Here is a 21,588-nt window from a genome sequence, read left to right on the forward strand (position 1 = left end):
GAAAAGAACTAGTTAGTTACGCATCCTTCAGTCTCGAAAGACTATGGTAACATGCTCTGTATGGAGGACTTGGAACAGCGTCTAGTGTGGCTGAGAAGGCCAATTCGAGAGTGACAATCCCTTCCACACTGAAGACAAATCCAATCTGTCCCCTGTCCAGCTCCCTGGTTTTGCTCCTTTGTGACTTCCTCTTTGCCTCAGCCTGCTGGGCAAGGGTCTCTTCAAATTGGGAGAGGCCGTGATGCAACGCTTGCCTCCAGGATGAACGATCAGATGTCAGAGTTTCCCATCTGTTGAGGTCTATTCCTAAGCCTTCAGATCTCGCTTGCAGATGTCCTTGTATCTCAGCTGTGGTCTCCCTCTGGGGCGCTTTCCCTGCACTAATTCTCCATACAGGAGATCCTTTGGAATCCGACCATCAGCCATTCTCACGACGTGCCCAAGCCAACGTAGATGTCGCTGTTTCAGCAATCTCCACAGAAAACAGCAAGGATTATGGCGTATAGAGTAATGCTAATGGCGCCCTGCGTATGCACGCTTGTTTTGTTCTGCCCTGGGCACTGCAGTTTGTTTTCACCTGTCTTGCAATTGGTCCATGAGATCACCCACCACCCGTGATCTAAACAGCATGGAACTTCAAACCACTCACCCACCCACCCCTTTGTTCCCAAAGAAGTAGATGTGAAACTATTGAGAGTTTGAGATCTAGATGGGATGAATATAATTTTCCACAAGAAACTGTCAAAGGATTTGATTGATTCTCATAACTGAGCCTCCTCACAGAACAATCAATCTGCTCGATCAAGGTCACATGGATCATAAAAACTATGAACACAAGCTCTGCCCTTCAGTGCCTTTGTTCTGTGTTTAACCTATTGCCCTGATCTGGCTCTCTGGGAATTGATCTCATCACTTTTTTTGTTAGAACACTTGTTTTCTCAGAAGCGTGGCTTGTGGCCTTCCAACCTCCTGAGGCACCAGTGTCAAAAGGCCTGCTAGCAAGGCCAAGATCTTGCAACCCCAAACCTAGCTAGTTACTATTTGGTGCAACATATTTTCTGGTGTTTAGCAGCATTCATGTGCTCCAGCCAAGATACTGTTGTAAAGAAGGGTTGTTCCTCTGGCACTCATCGGATAAAATGAAACATCATCACATAACGTCCACCATACTAAAGCAAATAAGAATGGTATGCTGATGCTCTGACAGAAGTAAATCCTATAGTAAATCCTGATAAGATTGTGTCCTTGCAGAGTTCCCAAGATATGGAGAAAAATCCTACTCAGTTCCTTTCAGCAGTGTGGCACTGATGCTTTCAAATGTTGGTAGGAGAGAGAAATGTGCAGACATGAGCTCTCATCTAGCCATCTCTGGGAGAGAAACTATAGGGTTCCTGTCAGCTTGGGGCCATGTGCGTGTCTGTCTCTCTCTCTCTCTGTGTCAGCATCAGAGAGGATGTATGGGCAAAGGGATGTGGCCTCTTTGGCCAATGCCCATAAACGTTCCATTATATTATGGGGTGTGTGTGTGTCTTCTTTTTCATTTGCATCAGAAGTGATCTAAGAACAATTGGCTGTCGTTAGCCGAGGGATGCCCAAATGCGTTCATAGTCCTCAAGTTCTTTGGGAAGCCTCCTTCCATGTCCACCACCATTAGAAGGTAGTGATAGTCTCTTTTGTAATTTAGAGCTCTATGGTGAGGAGGGAGGGAGGTGCACTGGCCTGGAGGCATACCTTCTCTGAAGCTCATCGTCCTCTACCACCATGATTGTTTGCTTTGGTCCCGCTTGTAAACCTTTGGGGTTGCATTCAGATCATGGGTTGACAATCTCCAGAGATCGGAGGAGGACTGTACAAACCTACCTCTGGGCCTTGGAGGGCTGCCCCTACTGCTGCCCGCTGCCTGCTTCAAAAATCTGTTTTGTTTTTTAAAAGACCCCTTTTTTCACCAAAGACCCTTCTTGACACCCATAGTAGCCTTTTTCTTTTTTTAAAGATACAAATGGAAAAATGTCACCCAAGTAGGCTGGGACACTCAAAGTGTGACACAAATGTCTTCCACCTGCTTGGAGGGCACGAAGGGCCTTAAACGGAGTTAAGCTTTTTAAAAAAAAAAATGAGAGGAGAGTGAAGGAGGCCAGTGGGGGGGAAATGTTAAGCCCCTGAGGAGGCTGCACATTGTTCACGTCTTTCTTTTCCACACCCTTACTTAGACTTTGTCTGCTTAGAGCAAACCCACTGAAATCAGTGGGGTGTAAGTCACGTATGACAAAATTCATCTCACTGATTTCACTAGAGCTGCACTTTGGATTCAGTCTACGATTTCTTGCAGTTTACAAATGATGTTACATTCTTCAAGTGTTCAGGACAGTAAAACACAGACATTCCACCTATTAAAAAAAAAGACTGTGAACTCAGCCTGAAATCTTCCTTTTCCATACCAAGGTATTTGCTCAGCTCTTTAAACATTTGACTTGCCGGACAGGCAGTTGACTTCCATATTGCCACCTTCTTCACTCAATGTGACCAAATCTAATTATTTTCATGGAGCATGCATCTTTTATGCGGCTGAATTTTTTATTAGTCCAAATACAAAATATTTATGTTCCATTACATATTTACAGTCTGGTTCATGAAAAAATAATGGTAATCTCAAAGCTGTAATTCCCCAGAAACTATTTAAAGGGATGCCCTTTTGCAGTTTCCTGTTTCCCACAGGGAATGAAACCATTTTCTCATGGATATTTGAGGAAGGCTGTCTATACAGGGGTTGCCATGGTCAACTAGTGTGGAATGTGCCTTTGTTGAATGAGACAAAATCCTCACTGTGCTTCTAGCAAGCACCTCTGGAGCTTTGCCCTAAACTAAATTTTCAGGCAGGGGTGGGGGCAAGGGAGAGAAGATGATGAATCTACCTATTTCCCTCTGTTTCTTTTTCTTTCTCTGGAGCTATCACATTTTGTTGCAAATGGCCAACCAGATGTTGCTGTTTCAACAATGTGGTCTCTTGCCTATAATACTGCATCCATACAGTTTTATATAAAGAAATAACTTAATAAAAGGGCATTAGCTTTCACTGGCTGCTATAGAGACTACATTTCTAGGCACTGCGTATGTACATATTCCCTGCAGGAAATCCCGTCCCATCACAGACAGAAACCAGGAGGAGAGCTTCCGTGGGGCAGGGATGGTGTGAAGGAGCTGTAGAGAAAAAGGAGAAAACTCAGAGTGAGTCGTCCCCTCAGCTAAAGGCGCCTGAGTGAGACAGAGTTGTAAGAGCGAGAGAGATATTAGAAAATGAGGAGTTGAATGTAGTGGAAGAGACAAGGAAGGAATCAAAGGAAAAAGAGGAAAAGATTGAGATCTGTTTGGTGGAAGAGGGAGAGAGAGAAGGAGGGGAGGAGTTAATTTTACCCATGTGGGAAGAGGAGATAGGAGAACAAAGTGGGAGGAGACAATTCAGAGTACCAGGGTTGATGGAAAGGAAGGAGGAGGAAAATGAACTAGGGAAGAAGAAAGAATCAGAATATAATAGAATGAGAGGATTGTTAGAGGATTTTCTTAATTTGAAGATAGGAGGATTATTTCCTGATCCGAACACATCCAAAGAAAAAGAGACACCAATGGATGCCGTAGAATGGACAGTAGTAGTATATCCACGAGGATAAGGTCACTCAAAGAACGTGATCCGATACAGACTCTTCTTTCAACAATCCACCACCGGAGGGAGATTGGGCCAGACCCCCCTGTTGTGAGACAATCTGTGTGGTTCGGAATACTCCAATGAGGAAACCCACCGATTGCAAATGTTTTGGGCCAGCCCCTCAATGAATCCTGTCAGTTCGAAGAAAGAGCTGTTGTCCCCTCAGTATGGACAGTTACCTGATATTAGTTTGTTTGAACCAGTAGACATGATTGTTGATTCACCCAATAAACCTGTTAATGTTAAAAAAGAGACTCTGTTGTCATTTCCTGTCAAAAAGGAGGAACTGCTTCAGATCTTTGATGAACACAATCACAGATGGGGACTTAAGTTGTGGGACTTGCTGTCAAGTTGGACTTAAGTTGCAATGATGACACAACTCAGACTTGACTCGGGTTGGATTTTCTTTTCAGTGATTCAGACTCGACTTGCAACTTCAAATCCACCCACCCTCCCTTTTTTTTTTCTGGGGTGGAGGACAGCTTCTTTTTAAATAGGGACTTGGACTTGGGACTCAGGACTTGGAACCAAAGACTTGGACTTGGACTTGGGACTTGAACCCAAGGACTTGCCAGCATCCTTGCCTAGGGGTGACTGATGAGCCTTTCTTTCAGTCACTGAGGGCCTTGTCCAGTGACAGAGCCAGGATCTCTCACTCTGTGTATATACAAACAACAGCAACAACAGCAGCAGCAGCAGCAGCAGCAGCAGCAACGACGACGACGACGACGACGACGACGACGATAATAATAATAATAATAATAATAATAATAATAATAATAATAATAATAATAATAATAATAATAATAATAATAATAATAATAATAATAATAATAATAATAATAAAATCCTCATATAGGATGTTCTGCCACAGAAGCACGAGGAGGCTCTAGTCGTGGGCATGGCTTGCCTTGATTGAAGGAGTTCATGCCAGCGTCACTCATATCACATCACCAAATATGTCCTAAATCATGCAGTGATTTTTCCAAGGAGGTGATTCAGCATTAGCTGTACACACTCCTGCTGTCATATGTGAAGACTTGTGTTTGCAGCAAGTGTAAGCCGCCTAGAGTGGTCCGTTGATCAGATAGGCGGGATATAAATGAAATAAATAAAATAAATAATAAATAAATATTTTCATGGGTCAAATACCCTGGCAGGCTGTTAGCAGTCCTAACCCTTGCTCCATCTCACCCCAGTACTTGTTCGATTGCAACATCTTCTCCCTTTTCCACCACGAGAATAGCAACAACTTTTGAATGGTTTCTCCTGTGACAAGTGCTAACAAAAAAGTGAAGGAACCAGGAAGGAACAAAAGATCTGTACTCTGTGTTCCCCCTGAAACATCTAAAGGTCAGTTTGTGCAAGAGCAGTGACAGCTTGTCCATTTCAGCAGGGCATGACTGGGGTGGGGAGCTCTTAGAAGCCAGATATGGAGGTTGCAAAAGAGACGCAGCAGAGAGCAGGAAATGTGAGTCACTTTCCCTTTCTGTTCTCTGTACCATGTTATATAATGCATGTATTAACTAAAAGTCTCTGCAGGAAGGAAATGGGGGCCATTTCCCTGGAGTCTTACATTTATTTATTATTTTCATTACAGAGACAGAGGTACAGTCTCTGTGCAGACTTGAATTTTTGGACTGCAGTTCCCAGAATTGCTCAGGTAACATGTAGCCGGGGAGAATTCTGGAAGTTGTAACCCAAAAACTAAAGTTTTGCAAGCCCCTGCACATCATTATCGAGTGTTATTCTCCTTACTCTAGAAAAATTCTCCTGGGCACTCTGGACAGGAGTAAAATGTGAAGTTAACAAAAGTCTGAAATTGTGTACAGTACATGCTTTTAGAGACGTCTCATGTTGTGAGTTCAAGGGGGGAGGATGCACAAGCTGCACAGGTACGCCTGCTCTGAACCACATGAAGGGCTGTACTCATGAACAAAGCCATCAGCCCTCACAGTCCTAATCCAGTGACATGTTCTGAGTCACTTGTCTCACTCACAGAGCGATTCCTGTGGGCATCAACACCAGGCCTAGAGCTGGACCATGTTTGATTTTCTCCTCGTCCTTCCCTTTTCTCCAAGAGACTCCTTGTTAGGAGGGAGTGAAGAGGGAGTCTGTCTGCAATCTTGGCTTCCCATGGTCTGCCTGCCTCAGAAAATGGTGTGTGTGTGTGTGTGTGCCTGACAAGAGAGCCAATGGAGGCTGCAATGGAGCAGTTTTGCAATCAGTGCATTTCTCAGGTCTTTCATCAGTATGAGGTAACATAAACCAGTTTAGGTTCCAACTTATTTCTAACCATCAAAGCAAATAACATGTAAACTGAAGTGCTCTCTCAACAATGTAAAAAAATGAATTAGTTGGCTCGTCGTCGTTTAGTCGTGTCCGACTCTTCGTGACCCCACAGACCAAGGTACGCCAGGCCCTCCTATCTTCCACTGCCTCCCTAGCTAGTTGGCTAGCTCAGTATATTTTGTTACTGTCGGTCTCTCCTACTGTTAGGCAGAGTGGAGTAGCATCATCTGGGGCAGATGTGGTGGGCAAGGAGGAGAACAACAGCAACACAGAAGTTGGATATGTTTTTTTAGACTGTAGTTTCCATGCTGCCTGTGGGATTATGGGAGCTGTAGTCCAAAAAAGGAACTATCCCAGTCTCTGCAGTGGTGAGATGTTGGGGGACAAAGCTGGGCAGGCCCTGTAGCTTGTTCTGTGACCCATAAGCTAGCCTTCTACCCCCCCCCCCCCCTTGGGAGAGATGCTGGATTCTGTTGTGCCTCTCACCAATGCTGAAGTAAGATTCAGTCCAGTCACTTTCTGCAAATAGAGTAGGGACGGGGTGGCATTTTGTCCTTTTTCTATAGGCTCACACAGCACAAATGTCTTTGAGTGCCTCTGGGTATCTGATTTAGGCTGTGCACACCCTGAAATTGTTTGAGGTTGGCTTTATCTTGTCCATACTCTCTTGTAGTGTACCAAAAGGGGAGGCTTAATATAAGGTTGCCTGATATGTAACATAGGAAGTGTGCCCCTTTTGTCCATCTGCATTTTCTGTGAGCTATGATGACTACCCTACATCTTTTGCTCCAACCTCTGTTCTCTTGCCTAGCTGGACGCATTGCATTTTTTGGTTGGGTCCTGCCCACTCTCCGTGCCATTTCAGAATCTTATTGGATAGGAGAAGAAAAGGCTGCATTACCTTACCAACTCAATTGCCTTACTTGGCCACCCGATAAGGATGATGAAATGTTTTGTGAATTAGTTGCCATTGTGGATGAAGAACCCACGTTGCCATTTTATATGGAGTGACTACAGACACGACCCCCTTTTGAACAGAAGCAGCTGCAGGTTACTAATTGATACAGTGTTGAGGTCCAGTCGGAAAAGTTGCCTTTTTTGGATGATGACTCCCAGAATCCTTAAGATTAACGCAGAAAGCCAGTGGTATGGCCCATGACTCAATCTCCATTTCCCAGGATGCCACAAAAAGTATCAAGAAATGCAAACAATGGATTTTGCTGAATGCTGAGCATCCTTAGAACCAATCATACAACTACATGGGAATTTTGGTCTGTATTTCTAGCATACAGGTGTGGTTCGATGTATTATTATTATTACAGACTGGTAAAATTTAAGTTTAAGCTTAATTTGTCAGTTCAGTAGATCACAAATGACTAAAAGGGAAGGATATTATGTCTTAAAGAGTTTAAAGCAATAGAAATGTTGCTGGTTGCAATGGATGAAAGCATTACAAAGATCAGAGGTTATCACGGAAGAAACTATACAAATTGGGAATGTCTTTCCGTTGAGTCATTTCTGTGCCTCTCTGGCATACGATGATTTGATTAAAGGAATAGCTGTATTCTTATTAAACCACATAATCATATTATAGGGTTATGATGACTTTGTGTTTTTTTGGTTTTTTTAAAAAAAAGGTTTTGTGAATCTTAGAGCTATATTAGTATCTCAGCCAGGCCAGTTGCTTACATTTTTGAACTGGGGTTGCCTGAGTAGAACCAAGGCATGGTTATGTGGAAATTGGGTGAAGCAGAATACTTGCAAATGCATTATTACAGAGGCTCCACATCCTCCACCAGCAAAAGGGAAATCAATGGCCAGTCCCTCCCTTCTCTGGGACGGGAGGCCAGAGTGAAGTCTGGGCTTGCCAGGCCTTAGTGGGCTTTGGCTAGGTTGCCAAATCTCAGGTCTTGGCCATAAAACTCAGGGTCAGAGGACTGTTGTCCAGGTCTTAAGTTCTAGACCGGAAATCTCAGGAAATAACATGCTGCCAACTTGGCAGTTTGGGTTTGGGGTTTCTTTCTTTTTTTCTTTTTCCTTTCTTTTTTGCTTCAGGACATGCTATTTAGACATCCCAAGAACCACCGTGTCTTTTTCATTATCCTGCACGTTCTACAGCGGCTGCATGAATGCACACATCCATTTTTAAATCAACCCTACAGTGTCTTCGCTGTCTGACTGCCGGACACGGAACATTCAGTAGATGGTGGTAAAGTTTGGAGGGATGCGGGCAAGCCTTTGGGTCTGAATTCCAAGTCTGAGCCAAGTCTTGGGTACCAAGTCCCAAGTCTAAGCCTCAGTCCTTGCTACCAAGTCCCAAGCCTCAAGTCCAAGTCCTTATTGAAAACAAGTCCCCCCCACAAGAAAAAAAGGGAGGGTGGGTGGGTTCCAAGTCACAAATCAGGCATGAGTCATTGAATAGGGCGGGGGGAGTTGAGTCTGAGTTGAGTCACCAGTGCAACTTAAGTCCAGCAAGTCCCACGACTTGCGCCTGTATCCCTGAAGTGCTGACTCTGATCCCTGCCCCCAAATCTTAGGCTCTGTTCCTGAAATCCTAAGGAACGGGATGCTGATGATATGGCAAGCCTAGGCCACCCTAGGTTTGCATCTGTTCTCTGCAGAGTGCATGAAGGATAAACTGGACTCTCCAACCGCCATCCCACGGCAAAGTGGGATCTAAGAATCACTGTAGAGTACGATTAATTGAAATGTGGACACAAATGCTAGAAAATGTAGAAGTTAGTAGGAAAAAGGAAGGAATAATGTGAGATGGATTGTTTCTGTGAAGAAAGGTGTGGCCTTTAGTGTGGGGGACCTGATCAGGGCTGTTAATGAGAGCAGGGCTGATTTAAGGCTCGGGGTGGGGGGTGAAAAATATAATAGTGGGAGGGGCTTCCTCCTGCCTCCCTCTCCTTTACCTGCCACCTCAATAGGTCACACAACGTGAACAATGTAATACAACATAAATAAGACTGACTCGCTTAGGTCATGTTGGTAGCAGTAAATAAGTGAATGTTGCATAGGTAAATTTATTTATTTATTGGATTTCTGTCCCACCCATCTAGACCAAAGGTCTACTCTCAAAGTTAAACACACAAACAACATAAGAATGAAAAGAAAGTCTAGCTTATGACCCTAAGCAAGCCTTCAATACTAGATAATGAAAAGTGTATCCAAAGAAAAACCTGCAATGAAAAGGGCCAAAGTGCCCCCTCGTATTAGAGTGCCAAAATAAACACATTGGATCTGTCCATTTACTGCTCAAAAGGTAATTGGGGGTCCAACAGGGATAAGAGAGTCTACCGCATCCAGGCAATGTGGATGAACCCTGCAGAGAAGCGCACTGCACAAGGGGCAGGGAGGACTGCTTTTGGCAGGACGGCTCTTGCCACAAATAGACAGTATGGCAAGGTTTCAAATAGAAAACAGCTTTTACATTCCCCCCCCCTTGCTTTCTGTTTTGCAAATTCTCTAATGAGGTCTTCAAAATCAATCTGCTTCAAAATGTCACTCTCAATAGACATTACTGGTAATCTGTTGAGGTGTCGTTCTTGCCCTGAAGAGTATAACACAGATTTTATAAGGTTTAGTTTTGAAAAGGAACGCTCTCCGTCTGCCACGGAGATATGTAATGTCAGGTAGAGATGAAAGGCTATATCGACATTCGGGTAGACAGAGATGATGCTTCTCTCTCGCAAGAATTTGCTGCAGTATGCCCTATTTGGGTCATCTTTGTCCTCTTTGCTGTTACTGAGAAGGTAGCAGTGGAGGAAACTCTGGAAAGCAACAACCTCATCTGTAAATGTGTTTTCCAAACCATCCTGATAAGCTTGTTGTAGAGAAAATGCAAGTTTTCTTAATTGTTGAACTGATATGAAAGCCAAGTCATCCAAAAAGCCAAACTTGCTATTTATTAAAGAATATTGTTCCCCTCTTTCATGCAGACAAGTGTGTCAATCATTACATTATAAGTTTGAATTTGAAAATTACTGCTTCCTTCTAGAACAACATCTTCAGTCCTGGCTTCATTTTAAAAAAAGTGATTTCTATTGCAGCTTTCATGCGCAAAATCAAGCAGGATAGTCTTAGCTGGGTTTTTTCCATGTCTTGAAACTTATTTCTGAAACTTTGAACATATTTCACAAGTGAGACAAGCATGTCAGTTGACATGCTTCCTTGACTGCAAATAGAAACTTGTTTAATTAAAACTGATTTAAAAACCTGCGCCATATGATCCACATGAAGATATTTTCCAATTTCTTCATTTTTTTTAAAAGAAAGCGACATCACTTGATGCTGTGTGTCATAATTTTCAACAGGATCATTTCCCATATTTTGGAGACATTCAATAATGTTGCAGTAATTCAGGTGCAAAGCTTCCACAGCATTAGCATGGCTAGACCAGTGAGTGTCTCCTAGATGCTTCAAGAAAAGTACCTGTCCTTTTTCATTTGGTTTCAGATGCTCTAGAAACAAAGACCAACAAAAAAGTGTCAAAGAAGAGAAAAAAAGTCAAATCATGTCTGAACCAATTTTTTTTTGCTGCACATGGACAGACACTAACAAATCACTGTCCAACCAGATTCAAAGGATGAGCAGTAAATGGTATATATTCTGCCTGCAGAATGATGTTATGAATGCATGTCTGCATTCCTTTGTATTTTCCAGACATATTATTAACATGGTCACATGCGTGACCATGACTGTCTTTAATATCTATATTGTGGTCTTGAAGGGTCTTGCAAACTCTATCAGCCAACAACTGTCCTGTATGCGAAAACATAGGGACAAATTGCAGAAATCTTTCCACTGGTTCACTATGACATCAATCAACACAACACAATGTAAAGGTTAACTGGTAAATGCAGAAACCTTGTACATCACGCCAGTGCCCTCTGTACCTCCAAACAGCCCGCCTGTGCCATCTTTGCCTGCAAAACAGCCTCTCAATGCTGTGCCTGCCACTGTCAGCTCCACCAAGCCAGGGTCCTCAATAATGTGGGTGGCAGGAAAAAAGGCTGCGCACGCTGCCAGTACTCAAACGGCATGAGGTCACACATCATGGTCTCAGTGCACATAGGACTTCAAAGGCTCAGTGAACAGCAGGCTGCACAGGGGGGGGGATCTGTCTCTTCATGTGGGCCCCTACAGACAGTGAACATTGGGCAAATGCCCACTTTGGGCAATTTAGTTTGGGCAGGCGCCTTAAGGTGAAATGGGGTTGTGATGGGGCAAGGTTCCCCTGAAAACAAGCGATCAGGAGCCTTGATGCAACACAGCCACTGTTGCCTCAATCTCACTATCCTCAATCTCACAAAGGTCCTGATTATTTCTCTTGGAGAATCAGATTTGATCCAGTGGTCCCCAGTTCCTATTTCATGCCCAAACCGGTATGATTTATTTCTTTTGATAAGTGTGTGTGTGTGTGTGTGTGTGTGTGTGTGTGTGTGTGTGTGTGTGTGTGTGTGTGTGTGTGTGTGTGTGTGTGTGTGTGTGTGAGAGAGAGAGAGAGAGAGAGAGAGAGAGAGAGAGAGAGAGACTAGACTTATACTGGATTTTAGGACATTTCTTTTTCTAAACTTACTGTGGCCCCTTCAGAGGCAGGCATCCTATTGTCTTCCATATGTTTTGGACTATACTCACCATCATTCTCATCAACTGGCCATCCTGAGTGAGGCTGATGTGCACTATAGTCTAACACATCTATCAAGCCGAGGGCTGCCTACCCCTGATCTAACCAGACCAGTTTCCACCTGTGTGAATTCTAAGTGAATTCAAGAATGAACTTCCTTGGGACTTCCAGCTCGATGCTGTGATGAGACACCAGGAGGAGGGTGGAGCTCCATCCCCTGGGCTGAATTCTGGCCTGTTTGGGACCCCCCAGGGTTTAAAATCAGAGTTGGTAAAATGGGGGAGAAGCCTGTTGATGATGGGGGGGGAGGCGGTTACCCTCGTTTGATCCAGGAAACTCCCCAATCAACCAGTGGGAGGAAATAAGCAGCTGAAATAGCTTGCTTGCAAGTTGTTGGCAGCCGGCAATACAGAAGCTATAAATCAGCTAATTAACATCATTGTTACCATTGGGGGAGAAATATTTTATACTATACAGCTTTATGATTATCCTTGGATGAGACAATTCCTATAACAGAAATAGCATCTCTTATCCCCACCACTTATAGAGCAGCAATGAATCTGGAAAGAGGGAAGAGACACAAAGAGACGCAAAGAGACGCAAAGAAAATAAATTGGACAGTAATTAGACATTTAATTATACTTCAAGGAAGGAAGTTTGGTGTTAATTTGGCATTAGAAATTTAAGAAATCCTTCTCTTAAATCATTATTAGCTAAACAACCCTGGGAATTAAACTTGTTATGTTTTGGCTCTCTAAGCATTGGCGAAAAGCCCAGAACACATGACCTTGAACACTCTATGATGGCCATAATCTGGGAATCTTTTTTGACTGTCCTTTTTTTCCCTGAGAACTGACTGAAGCATTGACAAACTAACCCTGGAAAGTCTAACAAAGACAATTCATCTTGGAATATATATCTGGCTAATGTGGACCTATCTGGACCAATAAAAACATTTGGATGTATCCTGGATTGCTTCTGGGGCTGGATTACAAGAGACATCAGGCCATGAATACAAACATTAAGTGAACTATTTGGTCAGCAAGTGTCCTTGAGCTTTCAAGTGGGGGAAACCCTTTACATTTGAGACTGGAGTCAAGTTTAGCCCTAAAGATGACCAATTTATTAAAGTGGACTTTTCAATCGAATTGGACTGATTAATTTAAGCAACTGGACAACTTTCACTTTGATATCTGGGACATAATGCTACAAGGCAAATTTTAGGATGAAAAAAAACTACCCTTAAAGCAATTTTAGAAATAGCGAGATCCCACAACAAAGAGGCGAAATTATTAAGTGAGCAGTTAAGGAAGGACTATAGTCAACAGGAGACAGGGAATAATGAACAAGGAAATGAGAGGATGGTGGATAATGTATGCCAACCAAAGGAGGGCCTGGAGGAAATCAGAGGAGAAAATTTAAGAGATCGAATTCTAATCCTGGAGCTGAGGAGAGTCCTAGGTGTGCCAAGGGAAGTGAAGCAGCAAATTTAATTAAAAATAGCCTGGAATATCTATTGGAGATAGATCAAGTACATAAAATGATCTCAGATGGTACAATGGTACAAGGGATGGCAGAATTTTTAGAGAGACAGGAATAAGAATTGGGAAAAGACAAACAAGAGAAGGAGTTCCTTAGAAAAATAAAGGAAAAAAAATGTTAAGATGGCCTGTATATACCTAACTTCTGAAATTGTATACAGTATTATGCATTTTTATATAGCAGAATAGGGAATCAAACTGAAATAAGAGATAACTAATCAGGGTAAAGGCATAACATGGTGGTTCTTAAGGTAAATTTAAGCTAGACATAAGTAAGAGGTAGAACAAATAGGACTTAATTAATGTACCTTAGTTATGATATTGATATAGATATGACAGAAAAATGTGGAGATAGAAATGGCTAAACAATTATATAAAGAAAATGTATATTAAATGCTTCAAATAACATTTATTATGTGTTAGGAACCTATTTAGTTATTATTGTTATAAAATACAAAGTCGGTCAGTTAAATTGCCTCAAAATTATATTGATTTATAGCAGAATTGCTTTTATTAGGTATTTTATGAGAAGATTTTGAGAATATAGTATACTATGAGAGCAATATCATGATAGTAGCCAATGTGCTAAAATATACACATGATAAGTTCAAATGCTTTAAAAATGTCTAGATTTTGAAGGGACAACTAAGAAGACACCAAGATGCAAAAAAAAAAAAAAAAAAACCAAGTAATTATAAGCGACCCATGTAACACGAAGTTTAACAAGCACGAACGGAATGTAGATATATTTAAAAATTAATAAAATGTTAATAGGAATGAACTTTCTCAACACCAGAATCCACCAATTTCTACTCTCACATTACCATCATGGATCTTCAAAAGAAAATTTGGGGAGGGGACTATGGGGAAAAATAGCTAGAGCTATTTATTAAGCCTCTGCACATTTCAGTTCTCTGAATTGGTGCTACTGTTGCTGCAGAAAGTTGCAACGGTGGCCTAACTGGCCAAGATGCCCAAGGGCCGGCTGCGGTGACACTGAAGGCCAAACTGAATCCAACTTCCTCCCAGCCTAAGGATGCTGGATGTTACTTAGGACAATTGGTGTCCTGATCTAACCTCAGGCAGGCATTGTGACTGACCTTTTGACTCTCTCCTTTGCTGTGCCACCTCTCCGTCCTCGTTTTAGCTTGCAGATTGCTCGGTAGGCAGCTCTGACTGGCATTAGCCGTCAGATCCTAACCCCCGAATGTCATAAGGTTGAGTTAGGATGTTCCTGTTTCGGGATAAATGTGTGATAAATCCTCAAGCCACAAACTCCTTGTTTAGGACCAATTAAGAGTAATGTTCTGGCCTGGATTCAGTATGAGATCTAACTTCTCCCTTCACTCCCAGTCTTGATATATTGCCCTTATGTACAAGATGAATGAGCAGAAGATATGACTGGGGGGAAAAAGACTTTAAAAAGAAATAGTAAAGAGATGGCTAAGGATTATTAGAAACCACATACAGTATCTTCCTTGTAGATGGAAGCATTTCCCCCCCAAAGGCTTGGAAGTTATTCTGATGTCAGAGGAACTTGCTTTCTGGTGTGCCCAATTCTCCCAGACTAGCTGACGAAATGTGATGATTCATTTTGCATGTTCAAGCTCGCCCATTCCATTTAATCTTAACTAAGTCTTAGAAGTATCAGCAGCTGTCGAAACCAGAAAGAGGCCAAGACTCTGTAATGTATGCTGTAATTTCACTTGGATCAAACATGTCATCAGAGAGAGGGGATTTCCGTTGTTCGGTACTTTTTTTTTCAGCATAGTTTTGGTTTTTAAGTCTGAAAGATTTAGGAGGAAATTTCTTTACTGACTGTATGATAAGATAACCACGGTATAATATAGGGAAAACGTTAGTCACCAATCCCCATGTACGAATGTGCCTGTGAATTATCATCCGTAAGCACTTTTGTGAGCCCAGGGCAACAGAATCTTCAGTTCAGGACTTGAAAAGTTACTTTTTAAAGAGTTTATATTTCCTAGGACTACACCTTTATTACAATGATAGTAATGGGAGAGTTACAGTTATATCACAAAATGAGTCTCTTTTTAAGTTACAAATAGCAAACGCTAATGTATTAATATATGAATACATATAATTGCACATTATTATTTTTTGAAAAAAGAATAAGTTTAAAGCAGCTACTTATTTGCAACTAGTTGATTTTATTTATTTGTTTGTTTTATTTATAGGTTGCCTTTCTCCTGATAAGGGGACCCAAATTTCAAACTCTAGCTACTACAAAATGCATTGCATTTGGGAGTCCCCCCTCCCCATTCATGCTGCTGATCCTGGTCTTTCGCTACAAAGTAAATTCTCCATGCTGTGCTCAAGCTTAGCTTCCTGGAGCTCACCAAGACCTCCTCTTCTGGAACTACAGAGCCAGAGGTTGGTGAGTTCGATTCCTTCCAATGCTTCCTTGACAGGGGCTGGACTGGATGATCCAGAGGGTCCCTTCCAGCCCTGCAATTCTAAGATTATAACCATATGCCAGAAGTAATGAGCTTTTCTATGCTGTCTTTGCCTGGATAGGTTCATCTGAGGTATCCCTAGATGAAGGGGGGAGGGAGAGAAAAGACGAAGAGATTAAAATCACTGTAGACATTGTGCTCCCACTCATGGCCTATATTTATAGGTACTGGGAAACGAGATGTGTCATTCAGAAATACAGTCAAGTACTGACACAATGTGGCAAAATCTGGCATGCTGCCTGTTTCCTGCAAGTTATACTGTCTCAATTTGTGCCCCAGTTCAGTTGGGGCAATTGCTGGGGGTGTGGTATTGACTGGATCTAAATTTGTCCCTCCTGCCTGCACCAGCCTCACCCTGCAAATCAGTACATGTGGAGCTTCCAGATCATGCAAATATGGCAGCTGTATTCAGCTTTTCGGGGGAAAAAATTACCGTAGTATGAAAAGCATGAGCAGAGACTGGATTATAGCCTCACGGCCCTGCCTGTCATTGTCTCCAGTCTCTTTGGAACAGCCTGCTCCCTGTGGAACCTCTTTTTGTGAATGGAAACACATAAAGATCCAGGTGTTGCAAGCTTCCCTCTTCGAGCAGAGGAGGAACAGAGACTCTGTGGGCGAGAAGTTGTCTTCTGCAGACACACACACACACACACACCCGTGGAGACAAAAACAGACAGGGAGCAGCACTTGACTTTTCCTTGCGCGTGTTTTAACATCATCCCTTTAAATAAACACCTGAATAAGGGTATGGGGTTTTTTTGGTCAAATGCTTGGGAAAGGTTTCTTGCAGTTGTCAACTTAGAGGGCAACAGAATTAAGTCTCAGCAATCACAACTACAACATCATGGGATATATGTTGACAGTCTTATTATACACCACTCAGAATAGTGCTATGCACTAATGGGGTGGTATATAAATCTCGTAAGTAAGTAAGTAAGTAAGTAAGTAAGTAAGTAAGTAAGTAAGTAAGTAAGTAAGAAAGAAAGAAAGAAAGAAAGAAAGAAAGAAAGAAAGAAAGAAAGAAAGAAAGAAAGAAAGAAAGAAAGAAAGAAAGAAAGAAAGAAAGAAAGATGTTGCAAAGGCTAGAGTATTGGGTTTGGAGGTGGAAAACCAAGACTGAAAGCCATTTACAGCCCAAAATTCCACTAAGAGGCCTTGGCAATAATCAGCAATGGTGTTACATGTTTTTAGAATTTACACTACATGCATTTTGTCCTGATAGTCCTATATGCATTTTGAAACAAGTGAATTAACACATGTTGCCACTGAAGAGAGTGGCCTTAATTTGATCCTTTATGGCTTCATCATATGGTAACCTTGATGCGTTTGAGGCACACACACACACACACACACACACACACACACACACACACACACACACACACACACACACACACACACACACGGAGCATCAGGGCTGGCTTACCGTATTAAGCCAATGTAAGGGGGTAGAAATGCACTCATTTGACATGCTAGCAAGGTTATGCTCAAAATCCTACAAGATAGCCTAGTATGTGGACCAGAAGTACAAGCTGTATTTCGAAGAAGCAGAGGAACTAGAGAACAAATTGCTAACATGTGCTGGATTATGGAGAAAGCCAGAGAGTTCCAGAAAAAAAAATCTACTTTGCTGTGGACCACAGCAAACTATGGCAAGTCCTTAAAGAAATGGGAATGCCTGACCACCTTACCTATCTCCTGGGAAATCTCTATGCAGGACAGGAAGCAACAGTTAGAACTGGATATGGAACTACTGATTGATTCAAAATTGGGAAAGGAGTACGACAAGGCTGTATATTGTCCCCTGGCTTATTAAACTTATATGCAGAATACATCATGCGGAAGGCTGGACTGAAGGAATCCCAAGAGGGAATTAAGATTGCCGGAAGAAATATCAACAACCTCCAATATGCAGATGATACCACTCTTATGGCAGAAAGTGAAGAGGAATCAGAAAACCTCTTAATGAGGGTGAAAGAGGAGAGCACAAAAAATGGTCTGAAGCTCCTAAGATCATGGCCACTGGTCCCATCACCTCCTGCCAAATAGAAGGGGAAGATATGGAGGCAGTGACATATTTTACTTTCTTGGGCTCCGTGATCACTGCAGATTGTGACAGCAGCCACGAAATTAAAAGATGCCTGCTTCTTGGGAGGAAAGCGATGACAAATCTCGACAACATCGTAAAAAGCAGAGACCTCACCTTGCCGACAAAGGTCCGCATAGTCAAAGCTATAGTTTTTCCAGTAGTGATGTATGGAAGTGAGAGCTGGACCATAAAGAAAGCTGACCGCCAAAGAATGGATGCTTTTGAATTGTGGTGCTGGAGGAGACTCCTGAGAGTCCCCTGGACTGCAAGGAGAACAAACCTATCCATTTTGAAGGAAATCAACCCCGAGTGCTCACTGGAAGGACAGATCCTGAAGCTGAGGCTCCAATACTTTGGCCATCTCATGAGAAGAGAAGACTCCCTGGAAAGGACCCTGATGTTGGGAAAGTGTGAAGGCTGGAGGAGAAAGGGACGACAGAGGATGAGATGGTTGGACAATGTCATTGAAGCTACCAACATGAATTTGACCAAACTCTGGGAGGCAGTGGAAGACAGGAGGGCCTGGCATGCTCTGGTTCATGGGGTCACAAAGCGTCGGACACGACTTAACAACAACAAGGGGGTAGAAGCAATGCTTGGGTTCTGAGGGGTGTACTTAGGAAAAAATGTGCCTCTGAGCTAGGGATATAAATCCTTTTGTGTCTTGCCCTTGTGTGTGAGCATGAGGAAACATCAGATTGTTCTGCTTGCTCCATGAGAAGGTAAAATATTTTGTTACTGTGGTTACGTGCCATCAAAGTGCCTCCATCTTGTGGTGACCCCATGAATGTGTGAGTTCCATGTCTTGTCCACAAGTGCCCTCTTCAGCTCTTGAAAAATCAAGGTTGTGGGTTCTTTGACTGAGTCAATCCATCTCACATTTGCCCTTTCTTTTTCCCTGTGTTCAACTTTTCCTTGCATTGTTTTCATTTCTACTGAGTCTTGGCCATAGTCTCCAGTGGCACATCTTTACATTTGATGACATTTTCATTCCTTCACATCTGCCCTTCCAATTCTCAGTCCTTTTCCAATTTCAAGTCCATAGTCTTCACTCAGATTGAAGACTGAACCAAAATCTTTCACAATTCTCATTTCTTTATTGTCAACATTAAAGTTAAACAATTCTTCTGTACTTACGATTTTTGTCTTCTAAATGTTCAATTGTAATTCTGCTCTTGTACTTTCTTCTTTCAAACTCCTCAGGAGGCATTAAAAGTCATTGCTGCTTTTTGCTAGTAATATGGTGTCATCCGTGCATCTTAATATATTTCAGGCTCTCAAAAAAGAAAGAAAGGAAAAAACAAGAACATGTGTGTAAGTTATGCAAAATTGTACAAACAATTTTTAATGCAAATTAAATTTTTATGCACTGATGCAAGATCACAAAATGATAATGGCTGCTGCTTTGTTGCATGGTTTCTAAGGATCAGAAGCATCGGAGAATAATTCGTGTCTATTCTTATATAACCAGCCAGTCGCTTCTGTGCTTGCTGTGAATGCATGCTTCACTTTTCAAAGTGAAAGGACACCAGCTCTGTGCAGAAACTGCTTGTGCAGATGATGGAGATGCTACAGAGAGGGGGGTTGAGAACACATTTTCCTTGTCCTGCTCTGGCCCGGAGGCGAGCAATGTTGCAGGACTTGAAAATTCCTCATGGAGTTGTCTCATCCGTCACTGAGAGCGAAGAATTCAGCGAGTGTTCTTATCATCTCTGTCGGAGCTCCTTGGAGAAGGGACAAGGCATGAATGTATTAGATACAAAGGCATAAAAAACTTTTATTCGAAAGTAAGTTTGATTTATGTCCAAGGGAATGTGCTCTGGATTAGGCTGCCAGAGCCCTTCCTGAGGCCACCTAGTTAGACTGCTGTTAAGTCCAAGAACCCCTCCACGCATTACCTCACCCCAGCTTTCAAGAAGATCTATTCCCTCTCCTCCTGGAGCCAGTATCTAGAGGGTTTTTTTGTATCCGCCACGATGGGACGTTCCCATGTGTTGGTCTGAAAAGCATTAACAAGCAAAGTTGGCGGTGACTAAAATCATGTAATGTTGTGACTTCATCCTCTGGCATGCTTCTCTCTCCAGTCGGTGATTGAAGTATTTCTTTTTCAAGACATTTTATCTGTAGCAAGATAGAACCTTGCCTAAAGAGAAGCGCTCTCACAGCATGTCTCCCGCAGCTTGGAACCCCGGACGTGTATTTGTCAGAGTGCAGATTTAAGAAGACAAGGTATACATATGAGGATTCACTCCACAGCACCGTTAACTGAAGCCATCTTTACCTGATTGGCTCGCTGGCTTGCAGAAAGTTTACTGCCCAGTTCCAGTTTTGTTTCCAGCCGGCTTTCTTGCTAGGCTTTCTCTCTTTCCCTCCCCTTCCTTTATGAGTCTATACATCTCTGGTGCTGCAGCAAAATCTTCTCCTTATGTGCTGCACTGCTTTTATAGCATTGCACCAGTTTTCTAAAAGTTGCCTTCCCTTTAGTTTTCCCACCTCATTCATAGGGCTCTGCAGAAAATTTTGCAGCAGTGTTTTCTAGCTTACCTGATTGCACAGTGTCAAGGGTACGAGGTATACCCCCCACCCCCACCCCCATTTCTGGTCTCCTATCACTCTGCAACCTCTCCGATGGCCTTTGCTTCAAGTTCTGAAAAATCCCTACAGGGGAGTTGCCCTGTAATATCTCTGACCGGAATTTAAATAATCTGCATCAAGCCAGAGATGCTTACAGCTTATAGCCGTCAAGCATATAATTAGTGGGATGAATGAACAGTAAATGGCAGGGCCAAAACTCCAGTAGGCCTCAGTTGGGTTGTGGCTGAAGCCAGAACTGGGATATACAGCTAACACATCATTAAAAGCAGAGTTCCTTTAACCAGCAAAAGATTGTTCATTCTAAGGTGAGCATGCCTCAGTCTACATATTAGCTTGCTTTTGTAATTGATTATCAGAAGATAACACTGCTTTGCTTGCATATGTGCTTTCTTAGCCTTGAAAAGGTTACATCTCTAGAAGGAAAACATTATACGAGGAAGAAATAAGTATTTGCCTTAATATGGGCTCTGATCTTAAGACATGTCAAAAATTTAGCTGAAGTTTTCCTGTGGGAGATTTTAGCAATACCTTTTTCTTTAAAACTGAATCAGAATATATATACTATACACACTATTTTCTACTGAAGATTATGAGAAAATTTCTCTCCCATACCATACGCCCGTTTCTGTTTCTGTGTTTGATCAGCTTATTTAGCCTCCTTGGCATTTTTGAGTACAGTGGTGCCTCACTAGATGATGATAATCCATTCCACTGAAATGGCTGTTTAGCGAAATCATTGACTAGTGAAAAGCATTTCCCCATTGGAATGCATTGAAACCTGTTTAATGCATTCCAATGGGGAAGAATCGTCGTTGTCTAGCGAAGATTGGCCATAGGAAAGCTGCTTTGCGAACCGCCGATCAGCTGTTTAAATCGCTGTCTTGCAAAGCTTAGGTCCTGAAAACACCTGTTTTGCGAGTGCGGAGGGAGCTGTCAAAATCGTCATCTAGTGAAAATTGGTTTGCGAAGCAGGGACCAAATATTGTCCAGCGAAATTCCCCCATAGGAATCACTGTTTTGCGAATCGCTATAGCGATCGCAAAAAGTCAATGTCTAGCGAAAAAACTGTCATGCAGGGTAACTATCTAGCGAGGCACCACTGTACCTAGAGTAGCTAGTAAGAAGACTGAGCATAGAAGTGATGTGAATCCAGTATGAGTCAAAGTTATTTCAGCGTCCTCAGTTCTTACCCCTCACTCCTAGTCAGAGAACTCAGAAAATTGTTGAGGTGGAAAGAACCCCCTGGGTCATCAGGTCCACCC

General features: G+C 42.4%; 2 long non-coding RNA genes across 2 annotated transcripts; one reads left to right on the plus strand and one right to left on the minus strand.

Moving 5' to 3' along the window:
* Positions 1-4,751: 4,751 nt before the first annotated feature.
* LOC144587483 (uncharacterized) lies at positions 4,752-20,471 on the minus strand. The gene is made up of 3 exons (XR_013542639.1): positions 19,630-20,471; positions 18,869-19,455; positions 4,752-10,458 (listed from the first exon to the last, which is right to left on the minus strand). It is a non-coding gene; the product is annotated as an uncharacterized LOC144587483 (long non-coding RNA).
* LOC144587485 (uncharacterized) lies at positions 10,448-17,649 on the plus strand. Its single transcript, XR_013542640.1, has 2 exons — positions 10,448-16,966; positions 17,058-17,649. It is a non-coding gene; the product is annotated as an uncharacterized LOC144587485 (long non-coding RNA).
* Positions 20,472-21,588: the final 1,117 nt, after the last annotated feature.

This window comes from Pogona vitticeps, chromosome 1, assembly GCF_051106095.1.
Source record: "Pogona vitticeps strain Pit_001003342236 chromosome 1, PviZW2.1, whole genome shotgun sequence".
NCBI lineage: Eukaryota > Metazoa > Chordata > Lepidosauria > Squamata > Agamidae > Pogona > Pogona vitticeps.